The 17,076-nt window shown below is 38.2% G+C and overlaps 1 pseudogene; it reads left to right on the forward strand.

Annotated features, from left to right (window-relative positions):
- The first annotated feature begins 863 nt into the window (after window positions 1–863).
- LOC124527179 (EGF-like and EMI domain-containing protein 1) overlaps window positions 864–17,076 on the forward strand; it is a 31,793-nt pseudogene continuing 15,580 nt past the window's right edge.

Below are 17,076 nucleotides of genomic sequence, written 5' to 3' on the forward strand. Positions count from 1 at the left end.
TGATTCACACACACACAAAAAAAACAAAAAACTAATGAAAGCATTTACGTGTGGTAGTGGTTGGGTTAAAACTAGGCCAATGTGGGGACAGAGTGGCTCTATATATTGTTTTGATTTATATACTCTGTGTATTATAGGGGAAAAAAGTATGAGGACAGGAGCAGAAATTCTGCAGTTCTACCCCAGCAGCTTGTCAAAATCAACAAATAAGCTCTATATTGAGGTACTCCTGATAGGATATATGACTTCACAATATTCCAGACTTCCAGAGAATTTGACTAAGACTGATTAAGACAGGAGCAAGCAAGGGTGAGAAGGAGGCCACATGACTTAATTACAGTGGGATCTGAACTATATTCCGTCTCACCCAGCTATGGGAGCTATGGCTAAGACTCTCCTCTGTTGCTTCAGCCTCCCTTCTTCTCACACCATGGTTGCTTATCCAAAGGCAAAGGTGACCCAGAGTAGATAAAAGATGATTCTAATGCCCAAAGGAGTAAAATGGTTGGGAGAGAAGGAGAAAATGAAAGAGTATATGGTAGTGTTCATGCTGACTCTGTTGAACTTTTGGTACCAGAGGGCAGAAGGCATATTCTGGAAAGAGTGAAATTAAGGTAATTCTTCTCTGGCTCGAGTCCATATTTAAATCTGTTGAGATTTCAGAGTTCAGATCACAAAATGGGAAACTTTTTATGGGATTAGTTCTTTCTGGAAGTGGGAAAAGACTCTCCAGAGTCCTTACCATCTTTAGATGAGAAACCCCATGGGCCCAGTTCCCTCTTTACCTCTCTCCACCTGTCCACCTTGTATATCTTTATGAAGTTAATGAATTATAAACTACCACTGCTCAATTGCTTTCAGAGATGGACCACTGCGCGGGTGGGAATGGATGTCCTCACATCTGTCAGATGAGAATGGTGTGGCCAGGTGTGTCTGTTTGCCCGGGGTACCAGCTGTCTGAAGACACAAGGTCCGTGGAGGTAGAAGGTTGAAGCTGATGGCTTAATTGTGTAATTGTTTGAAATCTTGTTGTAATTCAGTTTTGAATAGTCAGAACTGCTGGGAGAAAGGTGTTTTCATTTATGCTTTAAAAAGAACACCTATAATCACATTTGATCATTCTGAAAGGTATTTTTGTGAAATTATAACAACTCAGTGAAATTTTAGTTACAAAAGAAACGGTCTGGTGTAGTTTCAGAATTAATGCTTTTGTTTTCTGTTTCTCATTATGAAGTGAATTCCAGAATTAATATTCAAAACCTTTCATAACTACACAGGGTGCTTTTCATTACAGGCTACAGAAAGTGGGGGATAACCTTTGAAACACAAGTACGTGCAAATGAGTGTTCTCAGAAGTTAGAAATAATTAAAACCAAAAAGAAAGAAACTATAAATACAAGGTTACATATTTCTGTTTCCTAGAAATAGCAAAACAGACATGCTTCAATTCAAAGATGAAAGTGACAAATTATTCCATAACCAGAACTAATAAATGAAATCATTCCTGTGGGACAGTCTTTGTTTTAATAACTTCAGAGAAATCACAGAATCCTTCATTTTTATCATGACATTTTCATGAAATGAGAAACAGTTTATTTGGATTAATTATGAATATACCAAAATATTTCCTGACTTATGGGATGGATAAACACATTGAGAAACTGAAAAAGAATTGGGTCTAAAAGTTACTGCATAGTTATTTTTTTTCTTCTTTAAGCCAAAACTAAGATACAATTTTCTGTTGATGGTGCTAATATACTTTTCTGACAGAGACCATTTCTGCCTTGGTCTTCTGTTTACACAGCATTTACCTAACTTAGCACCCGGCACAGACTAGGACCTTATTAAATATTTGTGGAAAGTCGACAAATACATACGTGTATAGATATATACAGCTATCTATATGTATCTAGATACAATCTCTTTCAAAATTTTATTTTAGTGTCTGATTCATTATTCCCAGAAAGTCTATCCCCCAAATTACTGTCCACTTAGAATTTTACAAATATCTCAGAGGAATGAGTATCTCTCATGAATGCCCTTGCAGATGACACGCAGGACAGTACAAGAATCAGTACTCCTTGGGAAAATGATGTTGAGACCTATCGACTTGAAGGGAAAGAACAGGGACTATCTGGACCACAGAATGAAGTTACACTGAATGGAACAGGCTCTCAGTGTCAGGACAAGGAGGGAGCATCCTTGTTTAAATGGCACTGCCCTGTGGCAATCAGGTAGAGCATAGACCATGGATTGCTACACATGAAGGCCCCAAATCTGCCTGGTCCACATGTCCTGTCTACCTTAAATGAGGGAGATACCATTTTTGGTTAAGAATGTGATATATATTCCTAAAGGAAAATTAGGATGACTTCTCCCTATATTATTAGGGAACAGATAAGGTATAATTTTTAGTTATTTCCTTTCCTCGTTCTCCCAATTAATAAATATTAGTAGATTCTGATAGAAGTATTTGAGAGCATTAGACCAGCACTTGAGAAAATACAATTAGCAGTTGTTTTATTTGCAAATGTGGTGCCTGTGTGGTATTTTACTGTATGCTTCATGTCTGGGGTTGAGAGGAAGGAGACGCTTTAGCTCATGTTTATAGTTTACAAATAAATGTCGATTTGGGCCCTGAAAACATAGCTGCCGTGTATCTCTTTCTGCAGATATAAATGAGTGTGCTGAAGGGCTGGCTCACTGCAGCCGTCACTGCATGAACACAATGGGACCTTTCACATGTGCCTGACACCCCGGCTTCGAGCTGGGAGCTGATGGAAAACAGTGTTACAGTAAGTGGCAGCAATAGAAGCCCAGGAAATGTGTTGCATTTTACAAATATTAAACAAGAGTAATAAACAAAAGAACTGTACTGCATAACTTGCCAAAGCAGAAGCTTCTGGAAATGTTTTCCCCTGGGGTGTGGTAAGAGTGGGATCTTAGAAGTCCAACACCCTCATTGTGGTTTGAGGAAACAGGGGCCCAGACTCCACAGAAAATGGTTGACATAATGACCACAGTGTACACAGTAAGGGCTGTCTCAAGGCTTGTGATCCAGGGCTCTTTTGGACCCACAGCTCTCCTTCGTGAGGAGTCTGCCCACCTTCATCACCTCTGCCATGCAGTATTTATTGAACACTAATAACTCCAATGTAAAATACCAGGAAAAGGAGCTAGTGATGGTGACGTACAGGAGCAGCTCGTGATTGAAATAGCGTTCCTGGCACATCGGATGCTCTAATGTGTATTTTTCACATCAGCTCTTCTCCCTTTCCCATTTCTGTTCATTTCCATCATGCCTTTTTTTTTTTTTACATTTTATTTGTTTTTGAGAGAGAGAGAGACAGACAGAGCACAAGTGGGGGAGAAGCAGAGAGAGAGAGAGAGAGAGAGAGAGAGAGAGAGACACAGAATCCGAAGCACACTCCAGGCTCTGAGCTGTCAGCACAGAGCCCAACACGGGGCTTGAACTCACAGACTGTGAGATCGTGACCTGAGCCGAAGTCGGATGCTTAACTGACTGAGCCCCCCCCAGGGGCCCCTTTCCATCATGCCTTTAAAGAGGCATGAAGAGCTTTAAGCAGCTTCTTCTGACTGCATTCTCTTTCACTGGCTCATCTGTGTACCCCTTTTCTTCTTCTTACTCAAAAAAAGATGGTCCATGTCATCTAACTTTAGCCTTTCCTCACCTAGGCTCCATTATACAATTTAATAGAGCTCTTATTGTGAATATGTTAAAATGTTAATATGTGGAATTATTAACTGCTATTAATAGCTATTATGTCTATTTTGTTTTGTGTCTTCTCCATTGGTCCACTACTCAACCTATAGATGAATAATGCCCTTTCTGCTTTACTAAGCTTAAAATTATCTGATACAAATTCCCTCAAATTCCATGTTCTCTGCTTCAACATTTCTCTAACTCACTCTTCCCCCACTTCTTCCCTCTTCTTTTAAATGACAGAAGTTTTTTTTTTTTTTTTCTTATTTCTTTGGCTAATTTATCCACCTCTGCTTCTTCTTATGTAATCAGGGTATATCAACAATGCATTTTCTTTCATCTTTAGACTCTGCCTTTCTGTCACTGACTTCCTCCCTTCTTTCTCTACCAGGTAAATTGTGTTGTGTTCTGAACACAACCATGTTAATTAGTTTTACTTTGAATTCAAGACCATAAATCTCCAATGATTATGCAGCATGACTGCAACAATCTATACCACCAGAATATGTCTATTTCTATCCTCATCAAAAGGAATTCGAACACCTTCTCTTTGTGCTTCAAATTTTTAGATTACCCCTGTTTTTGCCTTTATCCTTACCTTGTTTCTTACGTCATCAGGGAAGAGAATGCAAACTACCAGTCAAGTTAGCAATTGACCCAAAATACCCCATAGGATCTCATGAAAAAGACTTCACCCCTGTTAATATAAAGGAAGTGGTCCTAGTACTATCAAAGGCCGCTTTCTCTACTATACTTCAGATTCCATTCTCTCTCATTATCTCAGTATCTTTGCTATTGCAGTTATCTAATGGAACACTCTCATCAGCCTATCAACATGGTCCAGTATCTCCTGTCTTTAAAGTACCCTCCTATGAGCCCATGCCCCACTATAGGTTCAGTCTGATCCCCTTCATCAAACTTTTTTATCACTTAGCCACTGTTTTCTCCTCATCTTGCACTCTCCCATTGTCCAAGACTAATCACATCTCATCTCTACCCACTCATAGTCATCCATAGCTTCCATGCTGCCAGGCTGCTTGTTAGCATCTCTGGTTTTATCCAACTTGACCTGTCAGCAGCATTCAACACACTTGACTAACCCCTGTTCTTATTCTTTTTTTAAATGTTTATTTATTTATTTTGGAGAGAGAGAGAGCACGCACATGTGTGCAGGGGAGAGGCAGAGAGAGAGGGAGAGAGAGAATCCCAGACAGGCTCCACACTGTCAGTGCAGAGCCTTACACAGGGCTCAATCTCATGAACCATGAGATCATGACCTAAGCCAAAATCAAGAGCCAGATGTTGAATGGACTGAGTCAGCCAGGTGCCAGAAGTTAAACCTTTCTATGTCTCACTTTTCTTCATTTTAAATTGAAATCAAGTTGGACTCTTAGCCAACTCAGCCACCCAGGTGCCCCCAACCTTCTTCTCAAAACATTTTCCTTCTCTTTCATGTTTTCACATTTTCCTGGTTTCCTTTCCATCTCTTTCCCCTCTCTAAATGTCCAATTTATATTTCATTTCTCTTCTTCCGTTCACTATATGTGAATATATCAAACTGTGTACTCCTTGTCTCCCCTTGCTTGACTGATAGGCATTACAAAACAGAACTGCTGATTTCCAGTCTCAGTTCCAAATATGCTGTTCCCTGTTCTCCATACCTTAGAAAACTATCAATTCAATGCTGGAGCCAAAAACTCAATGACACAAAATTGGTAAGTGACAGCACTGGGACTTGAACTGGGGTCTTTAGGCTCCAAATATACTGTCCTTTCAACTTTCTCATGCATTTGTATACATTGTGTGCCTACTTATTAATTTAATCAAGGAGGAATGATAGTGATAAATAGAATAAACAAATTTGTGTTCTTCCCTACGCTGTCTCATGAAGAGACATTTTTAGGGTCACTAAAGAATTTAAGGAATTCATCTCCACTGCACAAAATTCTATGTTTCTTTAATGCTTGGGTTGCCAGTGTAGCCGTGAGTTCTGATGGTATATTTCTATTGCTTAAAGACAAGGCAGTTTTGCTATGGTGGTATTTGTCTTTTCAAGAGCAAACTAATAGGACAGGAGAGAAGAATTAACTGCTAATTACGATACAACTTCTGAAGTGAGTCTTTCTCTCAGTGCCCTGAGGAGTCCTTTCAAGCAGAGAGAAATGTGGATGAGTTTTTCTTTCTTATTAATATTTTGACTTTTTAATGCAGCCAGAGGTTTAGGAGGTTTAGGAAATGAGTATACTTTACAAATGTCTGAAATAAAATCTCTTGCAGTCTGACTGGTGCATTTTTAGTTGTCATGAAAGAGGGGGCCATTATTGCTAATGACTTATGAGGTACAGGCTTTCGGTAGAATTTACTTGGTAGGGCAATTTGCCCTAGAGTTGAATACGTTTGGTAGAAGTGTATTTTTACATTTTTTTCCCTTATGAGAATATTTGGCTAAGTTCTTTGTGCAGGTCTCACTAGGCCTCAATATTTACTGACACACAAAACTTTCTTGGTGAAAACTGATGTTTTGGGTGGCTTCAAAACCTGTAGGTGGAGGAAGTGTTTTCAGAACACGGTAATGTTTAAGGATGAATTATGTGTCCTTCGGATAACAAGTATATTTTAGGAAAATATTGTTTTAGTTTTTTCCTAGGAAAACAATGTTTTGTGTTTGTCTAATTTCTCCTCAGAGGCTCTCAAAACACTGTATAGCATAAACATGAAATCTTTATGGAGTGGTATAAATACACTATCACTGACTCATGATTAGAAATCGGAAAATTCCTGGGGTGTCTAGGTGGCTCAGTCAGTTCATCATCTGACTCTTAATCTCAGCTCAGGTCTTGATCTTAGGGTCCTGAGTTCTAGCCCCACATTGGGCTCCATGCTGAACGTGGAGCCTACTTTAAAAAAGTAAATAGGGGCGCCTGGGTGGCGCAGTCGGTTAAGCGTCCGACTTCAGCCAGGTCACGATCTCGCGGTCCGTGAGTTCGAGCCCCGCATCAGGCTCTGGGCTGATGGCTCAGAGCCTGGAGCCTGTTTCCGATGCTGTGTCTCCCTCTCTCTCTGCCCCTCCCCCGTTCATGCTCTGTCTCTCTCTGTCCCAAAAATAAATAAACGTTGAAAAAAAAATTTTAAAAAAGTAAATAAATAAATTGGAAAATTCCAGATCCAGCGTGGTTAAATAAGACTTCCCCAGATTACCAAGCAATTTAGTGTACACTTAATATGTTGAATAAATAATGGTTATTTGCTCTCTGTGACAAACTACAAGGATCATTTTTTAAAGTTTTTTTAAAGTTTTTTTTTTTTTTTTAAAGTAAGATGGTTGAGAATTATTTAACACCAGTATCAAGGACGCAAAATCTCAGCTTACTTCTAGTGGGCAGTTATAATAGATCTAAGTATGCACTTGTTTTAGTTTCATGTATTCTTTAATAAAGGTTACAACAATGTAATTTATATTTAAATTAAATTACCACCAGCAGTCTGAGAACTGCATTGTCCACAGAAAATAACAAGAATAGGAGCCATGATTTAAAGTATGTCTCCTTAAAGAGTATATGTTAACATGTTATAAAAATATCAGTCCTCTTCATTATTTTGATCTTTCCTTTAGCTTTCGAATTTCCCTCAGTGCTAAAGTAGTTGTTTCTAAACCCAAAGGGGTCCTTATTTTCAATAACAAATTGATTAGCATAATCCTTTTGTCTATTCAATCATTCGAAACCTATTTTTTTTTAATTTTTTTTAACATTTATTTATTTTTGAGACAGAGAGAGACAGAGCATGAACGGGGGAGGGGCAGAGAGAGAAGGAGACACAGAATCCGAAGCAGGCTCCAGGCTCTGAGCTGTCAGCCCAGAGCCCGACGCGGGGCTCGAACTCACAGACCGCGAGATCGTGACCTGAGCCGAAGTCGGACGCTCAACCGACTGAGCCACCCAGGCGCCCCTCGAAACCTATTTTTGAACATCTGCGATGAGCTGGGTGATGCAGGATGATGATGGCACAGAGGGATGAGCCCAGTGACAGGATGAGCGCTGAGTGCTCTGCAGAGGAGCACCTAGGGCGGCTCCTACCAGAGACTGAGGCTGGGGGCCCGGGAGCTATTACCATACAGGCGCTGCAGCAGGGATCGAGACCGTTTGAATGCTGATACAGGCCTTCGAGGGTACTGAATCCCTAGTAGCCTTTTCCTCTTCTTTCCTGTCTCTCTTCTTCAGTAGTTAAGAATGGAAGGAAATGAACCAATGTAAACACTCTTATTAAGAAGAGGTGGGTCCAGGCAACACAAATGAAGAACTATAGTGGCCAGTGGTGAAAATAGCAGAATACCCAGATTCTGTATTTTTAACAGTGATTCAAAGCATTCTTTATTTCTCATTTCCTCACTTAGAAAATGATTGATTACAATGCCTGTGTGCTTAGGACAATTGGTATCCATATGCTGAGGCCAGTGTCCCCCTAAATGCCTATAGTTAGTTGCATGTACCAGGATCAGCAAATTGTTTTTCAAAGTCATAGTATGTTTATGTAATAAGTGATGCTCATATATATCAAAACGAATTAGCACATCAACGCAATACTAGTTACTACGAATGATCAGCTCATTCATTGGTTTTGTGATCATACTTTTGTAAGGCTATTTTTAACATTATTTTCATGTACTTACAGCCTCTAAAAAAGGACAGATAATAACATACCATTAGCTTGAGAACAGATGCGTCAACTGGCAAACAACCTACTTGCGTTCTGATCATCGATTCAATGTGCGTATTTTTTATATCCTGAAAATACTGAAAATTCCCAGAGGTAACTGTCTTTTAAGAAGAGTGTTTAATAACCACTGGTGGACTCATTACTTTTCTGTATCACTTCATCAGTTTAACATTATTTATAGGTTTATTTTGGATAAGGTATAGACATTTACAATGCCTAATAGCCCTCAGTTTTATATGTCTAGAGTGCTGATAAATTTCCAATAAAGTTTGTCATCCTCCTAACAGAGTGTACCCATTATTAACATATATTCAGGTTTCCCTGTTGTTATGCTAATAACTCTCTTTTGCTTGTTTTGGAAAGGGATTGCATTGGAAATTGTCAATAGCTGTAAAGAGAACAATGGTGGTTGTTCCCATCACTGAGAGCATGTACTTGGGGGGGCCCCCCATTGTTCCTGTAACCATGGACACCAGCTTGATTCAGATGAGAAAACATGCATAGGTAATGTATGGTAAATGCCATCTTCAGAATTTGCCCTGGATTCATCTAGCCCTTTCATCTCTAATACATATTTGTGGCTGTAGTATGCAAGGAGAAGTGAATTGAATAGTATCTCTGGCTACTGGATAAATGTAAAAGAAAGATTTCTTGGCAGAAGACATCATTATATTTAGGTATTTATTTTGAAATTAAAGATTTAAAACATTTTAACAAAATATATTGACTTAATAGCTTTATGTCAAGAAAATCTTGCAGGGCCTATCTAACCATTTAATGTAATTTATGATTCAAACAACATATACACCCTGCTTTACCTCAAGCAGAAACTAAACCATTGATTTTCAGCTTGGTGATGATTTGGGTGCATGTGCAACTTTGGTATTGCAAGTAGCTATATTTCCAAAAGAAAACTTTAAAAGATATTATTCTTTGGAAATCCCACCTCAAGCCCATTCTTAGTGAATAATTTTTCCAACATATTATTAGACTTTGATCATATGGGAAAATAAGAATAAACTCCACCTTAACCTTGTTCCATATGAAATGTTTAATCCAAAGCTTCTGAGAAAAAGGAATATCTACTAAAAATAGGAATAGTGACATTCAAACTGTATTACTATGTGCTTTGGTTCTGAGAGAACCTCTAAGCCCCTCAAGCAATTTGCCATTATTCAGGAATTGTAATACCCTATTTGCTTGTTCTCTTTTGGAATACTTTATATCACCTTTCTTAAAAATTATAATATGAATCTGAAAAAAAATCTTTGACCATTTCATACTACTCAATGTGGTTAGAGACAAATTGAAGTATCATAAAAGAAGAGGTGAATTACAGAGGTCAAAGTATTTGGGATCTTTTATTTTGGCACTATAACATGACAGAGTGAACTTAAAGGGATTTTGAAGTATTCTGGTTTCATAAATTATTTAACCAAAACAATGTCATTACACATATTTCTTGATCCAACATTGCTTTCTGCATTTTTCCCAGTCTACAGTGGTTAACTTAATGAAACCAATTACTTCCCTTGCCAATACGCTTATATTTTTCTACCTTGCTAACATTTTTATTTCTGGAAAATATAAAAGACTTTCTTCTTTCCTCCCTCCTTCCCTCCCTTCCCTTGTTCCTTCCTTCCTCCCTTCCTTCCTTTCTACCTGTCTTTCTCTTTTGACTGTTGGATAAGAGAAACTGGAATTTTGCTAAACCTCTGCAACTTACAATCTGGTGTCTTTCCTTATTCTGTGAAAAGTACAATTCAGTGAAGCTCTTATTTACAGCTAGAAAAAAAAAAATAACATCTGCCAGGGTCAAAATGTGGAAAAAGTACATATTTGTAATATTTCAGCAGTCAGCATGAGGTTGTACTGTTTATGGCTCAAGTTTATTTCATCTTACAACAATAAATAATACTCATTCCTTAAGTCCAAATATTCACTTGAGTAAAGGCAATGATTTGTTTGGAGTATACATACACATACTTTGCTTATTTGCCTGAGAACAGATTAAAGCCATGGATGCTTTATAAGAACATTCACGCATAAAGGAAACTAAATAATTTTTTAGCTTATTTTAAGATTAGCTTTTCAAAATATATTTGAATATACAAATAAATGTGAAAATCAGTCATCTAATCTGCAAATGTTCAGTCTTACCCAAATGCAGATTTTATTAGGGCTAAAACTTAGAGACGTGTTAAGTGGCTATCCAAAACATTAGCGCCTGACAGGCAGTAAGTTCACTAAATTTAACAATTGGTAATTGTTAGGAAATATTTTTTTTATTTCTAACCTTTGGAGCTTTATTCAGTGGTCATATATGGGGAACAAATATAAAAGCTCAAGTTCTTTTATGGTTTACTTTTTCTGTTGTTTTGTTAAGTAGGCTACATGCCCAGAATGGAGTCCAACATGGGGCTCAAACTCATAACCTTAGTATCAAGACCTGAGTTGAGATTGAGAGTCAGATACTCAACCGAGCCACCCAGGCATCCCTTATGGTTTACTTTGGATGCTTTTTTGAAATTAGAGCTGAAATGTTAAATTATTTTGCCTTGCTACATTTGCCTTGTTGATACTCTTTTATTATTATTATAATTATTATTAGGGCTACAATTTTATATACAGGTGAATTTCTCTGTAACACTGCAACATTTGGCATATTGGCTTATGTCAGAAAAAATAGAGATGAGGAAAATTAAAAGGGAAAAATAAGCAATCAAAAATCTCACCACATAAGATCAGAAAAAAATATATAGAAATTTGGGGAACAGGTGATGCAAAAGTTGAAGAGACAGGGCATTTTAAGAAAGGCTTATGAGGCAGAAAGGATGTTCAGGTGAGTTCCAGACTGAGGATGTTACAGATGAGACACGCTAGAAATAGACCCAGAGGAATGATAATAGAAGAAAAATCCAAAATGGATCATAAAATGATAGTCAGATGGAGGAACTAATTTTCCAATTATGTGATGCAATTGTGCTCTGTGCTAGTTGAGAACAGGGAATCCTGAGACCTGTATGTTTAGAGGCTCTGGTGGTATCTGAGAAGACTTAAAAAAAAAAGAAAAAAAAATCTTAAAATTAAAAAAAAGAAAAACCTAAAGTATAATGTTTTTGATGAAATGAAACTGAGTTTTATAGAAAGTATTGGGGGGGGTGGCGCCTGGGTGGCTCATTCGGTTAAACGTCTGACTTGTGGTTTTGTCTCAGGTCATGATCTCATGGTTCGTGGGATCAAGTTCCACACTGGGCTCTGTGCTGAGACCACCAAGCTTGCTTGGGATCCCCCCTACCCAACACCCTTCCCCCAGTCATGCTCGCTTGCTCTCTCTCTCTCTCTCTCTCTCTCTCAAAATAAATAAATAAACATTTTAAAAAAGCAATATAAAAAGTTTTGGTCCCCTATATTCATGCTTTTTAATCCAAAGGGCAAAAGAAGGTTTAATATAAAAAAGGCAAAAATATCACGAGGAACTTTGTGAGAAGCACTGCTTGTGACATTTTGCAAGAGGAAGAACGTTTTGTGTCCAAATGACCCTCATTTAGATATTTTATGGTGACCCTTCACCTTGGCTGATTGATTGTACTTTTTTTCTTTCTTTTTTCTTATCTACATTTCTTACATTGGTACCCTTTCCAAGGTTAATTGAGACACTGACCTTTTATATCTGTGACTGCTCATGGAGTTATGGAACAATGAAATTCAGTAAAGTCAGCACTGAAGGCCACCCAACTTAACAGCTGAACAAACAGAGGGGGTCAAACTGAACCAAGGGCAGATAGCCAAAAACCCTGACCACCCAATTCCCAGCTGTGTAGCCTAAGGAAATAGTGGGTGAAGAGTCTGTCACCACTCCTCAGCCAATTATGTTAGAAATGATCACCTCAAAACTCAGGTCAAATAGATTATTTTGCAGCTGAAAGCTTTTGATTGGACATCTTCTGGTGCATGTTTATTTTCCTCAAGGCAATTATGTCTTAGGAAGCAACATTCAAGATGGTAAACTTTTAGAATAATAGTGTTGGAGGAGACTTAAAAACAATTATTTTAAAAACAGTTTATCTGATAGGACATGCCAAAGTAATGGTGTCACCAATGGTGATAAAACCCCCTAGATCCCACTCATCCATCCAGTCAAAGCATCATCAAATAGTTCAAGCAAATGCCCTGAAATATTCTGTCATTTAAAAACATAATATTTAAAATGATTTTCTGCCCTCTCTCTCAATTGCAGTTACCACTTCTCTTGCCAGTCACATGAATTCCATTTACTTGGGATTGTTCTTTCATCTGAAGTTCTGGAAGAACAAACACATTATGGAGGCTAAGACTACCTCCTCTGTAGCTACAAAATGTTCACGAAGTGGAATTTTTTGTCTCTTCTCAAGACTGGCTGTTGTTGTTGTTGTTGTCGTCATCGTCCTCTGATCTCTGTTTATTCAGTCAGATTGCTGTTTAAACTGGGAAAATAGCAGATATCTCTTTTCCTGTGCTTATCAATGCACTTGGAGATGATTTACATGCTTTACAAGCATAGGAGAAGCATTTAAGAAACAAACCCAAATGTGGGCCTCATTCCTTTTGTGTTATAGTTTCTTTGATGTTTGTACTGTGTAGCTTGAGAAACAGAAAATGATCAGTAAAACAGTTGTAACTTGGAAGTTAACCGACTTCTATGGGTTGGTTCAATTCTGGTCTCTTAAATAACATAAATGTCCTTTTCTCCTTCAGACCTCGATGAATGTGAGAGTTGAGAAGACTACTGTGCCCAACTCTGCCTCAACTATTTAGGAGGCTATGAATTCAGTTGTCAGGAAGGCTTTCGAATCACTTCTGCTGGTTGTGGATGTGATGGTAAATTCCTGAGATTGAACATGAAATCATTATGTGATGTGGCAATCAGTGCAGGATGAACATCTGAGGCTGAGGGTTAGGGGAGGAAAGGGAAAGTTTTGACACTAAAGGGACTTGGATTTGTATGTGCTTCTACCATTCACTATTGTATGAACTTGGGTGACCCTAACTGCTCTGAGCCTCAGATCCTCATCAGTAAAGTGAAGACAATAATAGGATTAGTGGGTAAATTAAGTAAAGTAATAAATGTAAAGTGCCTAGTACAGTGATTGACATCACGAAATCACTCTGCTAAAAGTAGCTATTATTAGTATAATATTCATTGGCCCATAATCCCTTTTACCTAATTTAATATACATAGGCAAGAGAGATATTCAGGGAGGCCATAGCACACTGCCATAAGAATCACTCATGGCAAGCTTGATGGGAATTAAAGTTGGTTGCTCAAAGTCATTTTAATTAAGAGAGTCAAAGCAAAAGGATTGCCAGTTCATGAGCCACAGTTCAGATTTTTACCACATTCCTTTACATAACCGAAATTAATCTACCTAATGCAAGCATTCAGATGAGTCATTTTATAATCTTCCGATTTATTTGTTAAAACCAGTTTTATGATATATATGTTTAAATATCATAGGAAAGTGCGAATTTAGTGAGTAGGATTAATTCACCTCTTTATACTACTAAAAATGGCTCTTGTAAGTCATTGGTGTAATTTATTTCTTAAAGCTTATCTTAAATATATAAACTTTTTTCATTTATGATCATTATTACCATTATTTTGATCCATAATTTTTAAATAGAAGCAAAGATGGGGCGCCTGGGTGGCGCAGTCGGTTAAGCGTCCGACTTCAGCCAGGTCACGATCTCGCGGTCCGTGAGTTCGAGCCCCGCGTCGGGCTCTGGGCTGATGGCTCAGAGCCTGGAGCCTGTTTCCGGTTCTGTGTCTCCCTCTCTCTCTGCCCCTCCCCCATTCATGCTCTGTCTCTCTCTGTCCCAAAAATAAATAAACGTTGAAAAAAAAAAATTAAATAGAAGCAAAGATTAGAGGATGGATATCTATTTTAATAACAGTAAAATTACGTGAGAAGGTTTTAACGTTTTAGAGAGAATAGTGTTTCTTTGCTTAAACAACTTCCCCTACATTCTTTTGAGGATGATAGGTATGTTTCCTCATATGGGTAGCCAAGCTCCTTAGGCTTGCAGTGTAGATAACAGCAAAGAATATAAAACTGTATCTATATTCTAAACACAGTAGAGTATATTACCATTTACCACATTCCATCCAATTAACAAGGCCAAAAAAAAAATTGAATTTCACGTACCATCTGCTTTTAAGTAGAGTGAGCCAAGAGATGATTGTATGGCGTGAATGTACATACTTGGGTACACACATCCAAATGGGAAAGGTATCCAAAATCTGAAGCAAAACTTAGAAACTCAGCTTTATAAATGAACTTTTAGTATCATAAACACATTGACCAAAGTCTGGGCTCATATGTGGACATACACCACTAGTAAGTCATGAGATCAAGGCCTTCCATCTCTAAAATTGTCCACAAGCCTTGTACAGAATTACATGTGGAATAAATTCTTCACCGTAGATACTGAATAATTCGAGAATGATGAACGTTCTGCAGAAGTGGTGCACAGCCTGAGACCACTGAATGTCTTTTAAGTTGTATATTCTTCATCAAAATCTTGTGATCAAGGTTTCAGGAAGAACTTGTCTGTGTAGATGAACTACAGTAAACTTGGAAATGAGTGGAAGAAAAATAATTGGCACGGTATACTTGAGAAGAGTTTGGGAGCTATGCTTTCTATATGGACAAACCTTGTTACTGACTAATAAAGGTCACAAGGGGAACACAGGGATGCCCATGAGTTCATAATGTCTATCTTATCTCTCAACACCTAAAAACAACATTTTTAAATTTTCCTAGGTGTGGATGAGTGTCTGAATGTCAGTAGAGTCTGTGACCAGCTGTGTATGAACTCTGTGGGAACATACGACTATACCTGTGTGGAAGGCTCCAGAATTGGAAGCGATGGGAAAACTTGCATCTGTAAGTCACTGTGAAGAATTTTATTGTTTCTCTTCTAAATATTTCCACCCTCATCTTGTTCTTGGAGAGAAACGGAGACCACGTGACCCTTAACTCAACCTGCCCTCCCCTTTCCCTCTTCACAGACAGAGCTCTTCCTTTTCCTTCGGTTCAGTCCCCTGCGGTTTCAACTTCATGCTTGCTGCTTCTCACCTGCATTTACAAAAGACTTTTTGAAAGGGCCTTCTCAAAGAGATGCACCTTCCAGTCACCCCCTGCCCTGGCTGTCTGATTCAAACTCTGTCATTTCTCTCATCAACCATTGCTCAGTTTTTCCTTCTTTTAAACAGCATGTTGTACCCAGGCATTTTTCTGTGTGGCCTTAGCTTTAGATGCTGACAAGCCGGAGGAAGAAGAGGAATTGGAACTTGTAAGGTTTCCAGGCCTTCTATTCAAGAGCCCACCTCAACTGCTTCCTCATGTTGCTACCGCTCTGCCTACCGCCTACGCAGATGAAGATGAGGAGGACGGGAAACGCATATTCGAGAACTGACTGCCCTGCATAAAATTGGTGAGTGAAAGAATTTAATTATACTCACCTCTTTGTTTTTCGGTATTTCACGTAAATTCTCTTCTTTGTCATTTCATTGTCGATATTTACTGCCTTTGAGTCTTTTAACATGATGGTAGCAAGAAATGTGGGGCCCAAATTACATCTTCACTGCTTCCTGTCAAATTCTACATCTTTTGTCTTTCTTCCTTTTGCACAATAACGGTTGTTATGTAGGTGTGTGTAGGAGTGGAAGTACAGGGTGTGGGGGGGATGTTGAAGTGCAAGACAGTGAAATGGAGCTGGAAACTATCTTTATATTAGCATAACGGGGAGAAGGGTTGTACTGGGACCTTCTGGTTCTCGTAACTATTACAGCTCCACTAGAAGTCACTATTACATAGTTGAAATTTACCTCAAATAGCCTTAAAATCTAGATTCTTTCTACATTTTAAAATGCCAAAAAACAATTGTTCATTATGCTCAAGTGGACCAAGAAAAATATCTTTTAAAATGTGAGCAGTTTCTCTTATACATCCACGCAACAGAACTGAAGCATCAAATCACTTCTGATCAAAATAAATTAGCATACCCTCTTTCAAGAGTAACAGTTTGCAGCCAGTCTGCTGCCTCTTTTTTTTCTTTTCTTTGTAAAACAGAACTGCTCTTTTTGTTCTCATCCTATTCGTGGTATTTTAATACTATCAAAGCTTGGAGATTGCTGTAGAAAGAGTTGGTTGAAATGGCAGAGACACATTTATGGTATGGTCAGTCATAATAATAATATCAATAAATGTGTGCATAAAAATGGAAATGCTTTGATATTTCTTACATAAACTCCTGATACTTTGGCTTCTCAGAGTCAGAAGAGATAGAATAGAGACCTTACTAAACCTGACAGACTTTCAACTAGAAAGTCTAAAAGACCCCACCTAGAAACAGGAGCAAAATTTGAAATGGAATCGTCCTGAAACAACTGAAATCGAGTCTCTCCATTCTTATTCAAATTAAGGTAATTTCCCCGAGGAATACAATGGAAAATCACATTATGTTACATTTACACAATAAAAACCTACACAGCCATTAAGAAGTAAACTAGCAGGGCACCTGAGTGGCTCAGTGGGTTAAGCATCTAATTCTTGGTTTCAGCTGAGGTCATGATCTCATGGTTTCGGGACTTT

This window comes from Lynx rufus, unplaced genomic scaffold (genome assembly GCF_022079265.1).
Source record: "Lynx rufus isolate CCGP_SWC_20201006 ecotype Redwood Valley unplaced genomic scaffold, mLynRuf1.p SCAF_5, whole genome shotgun sequence".
Taxonomy (NCBI): domain Eukaryota; kingdom Metazoa; phylum Chordata; class Mammalia; order Carnivora; family Felidae; genus Lynx; species Lynx rufus.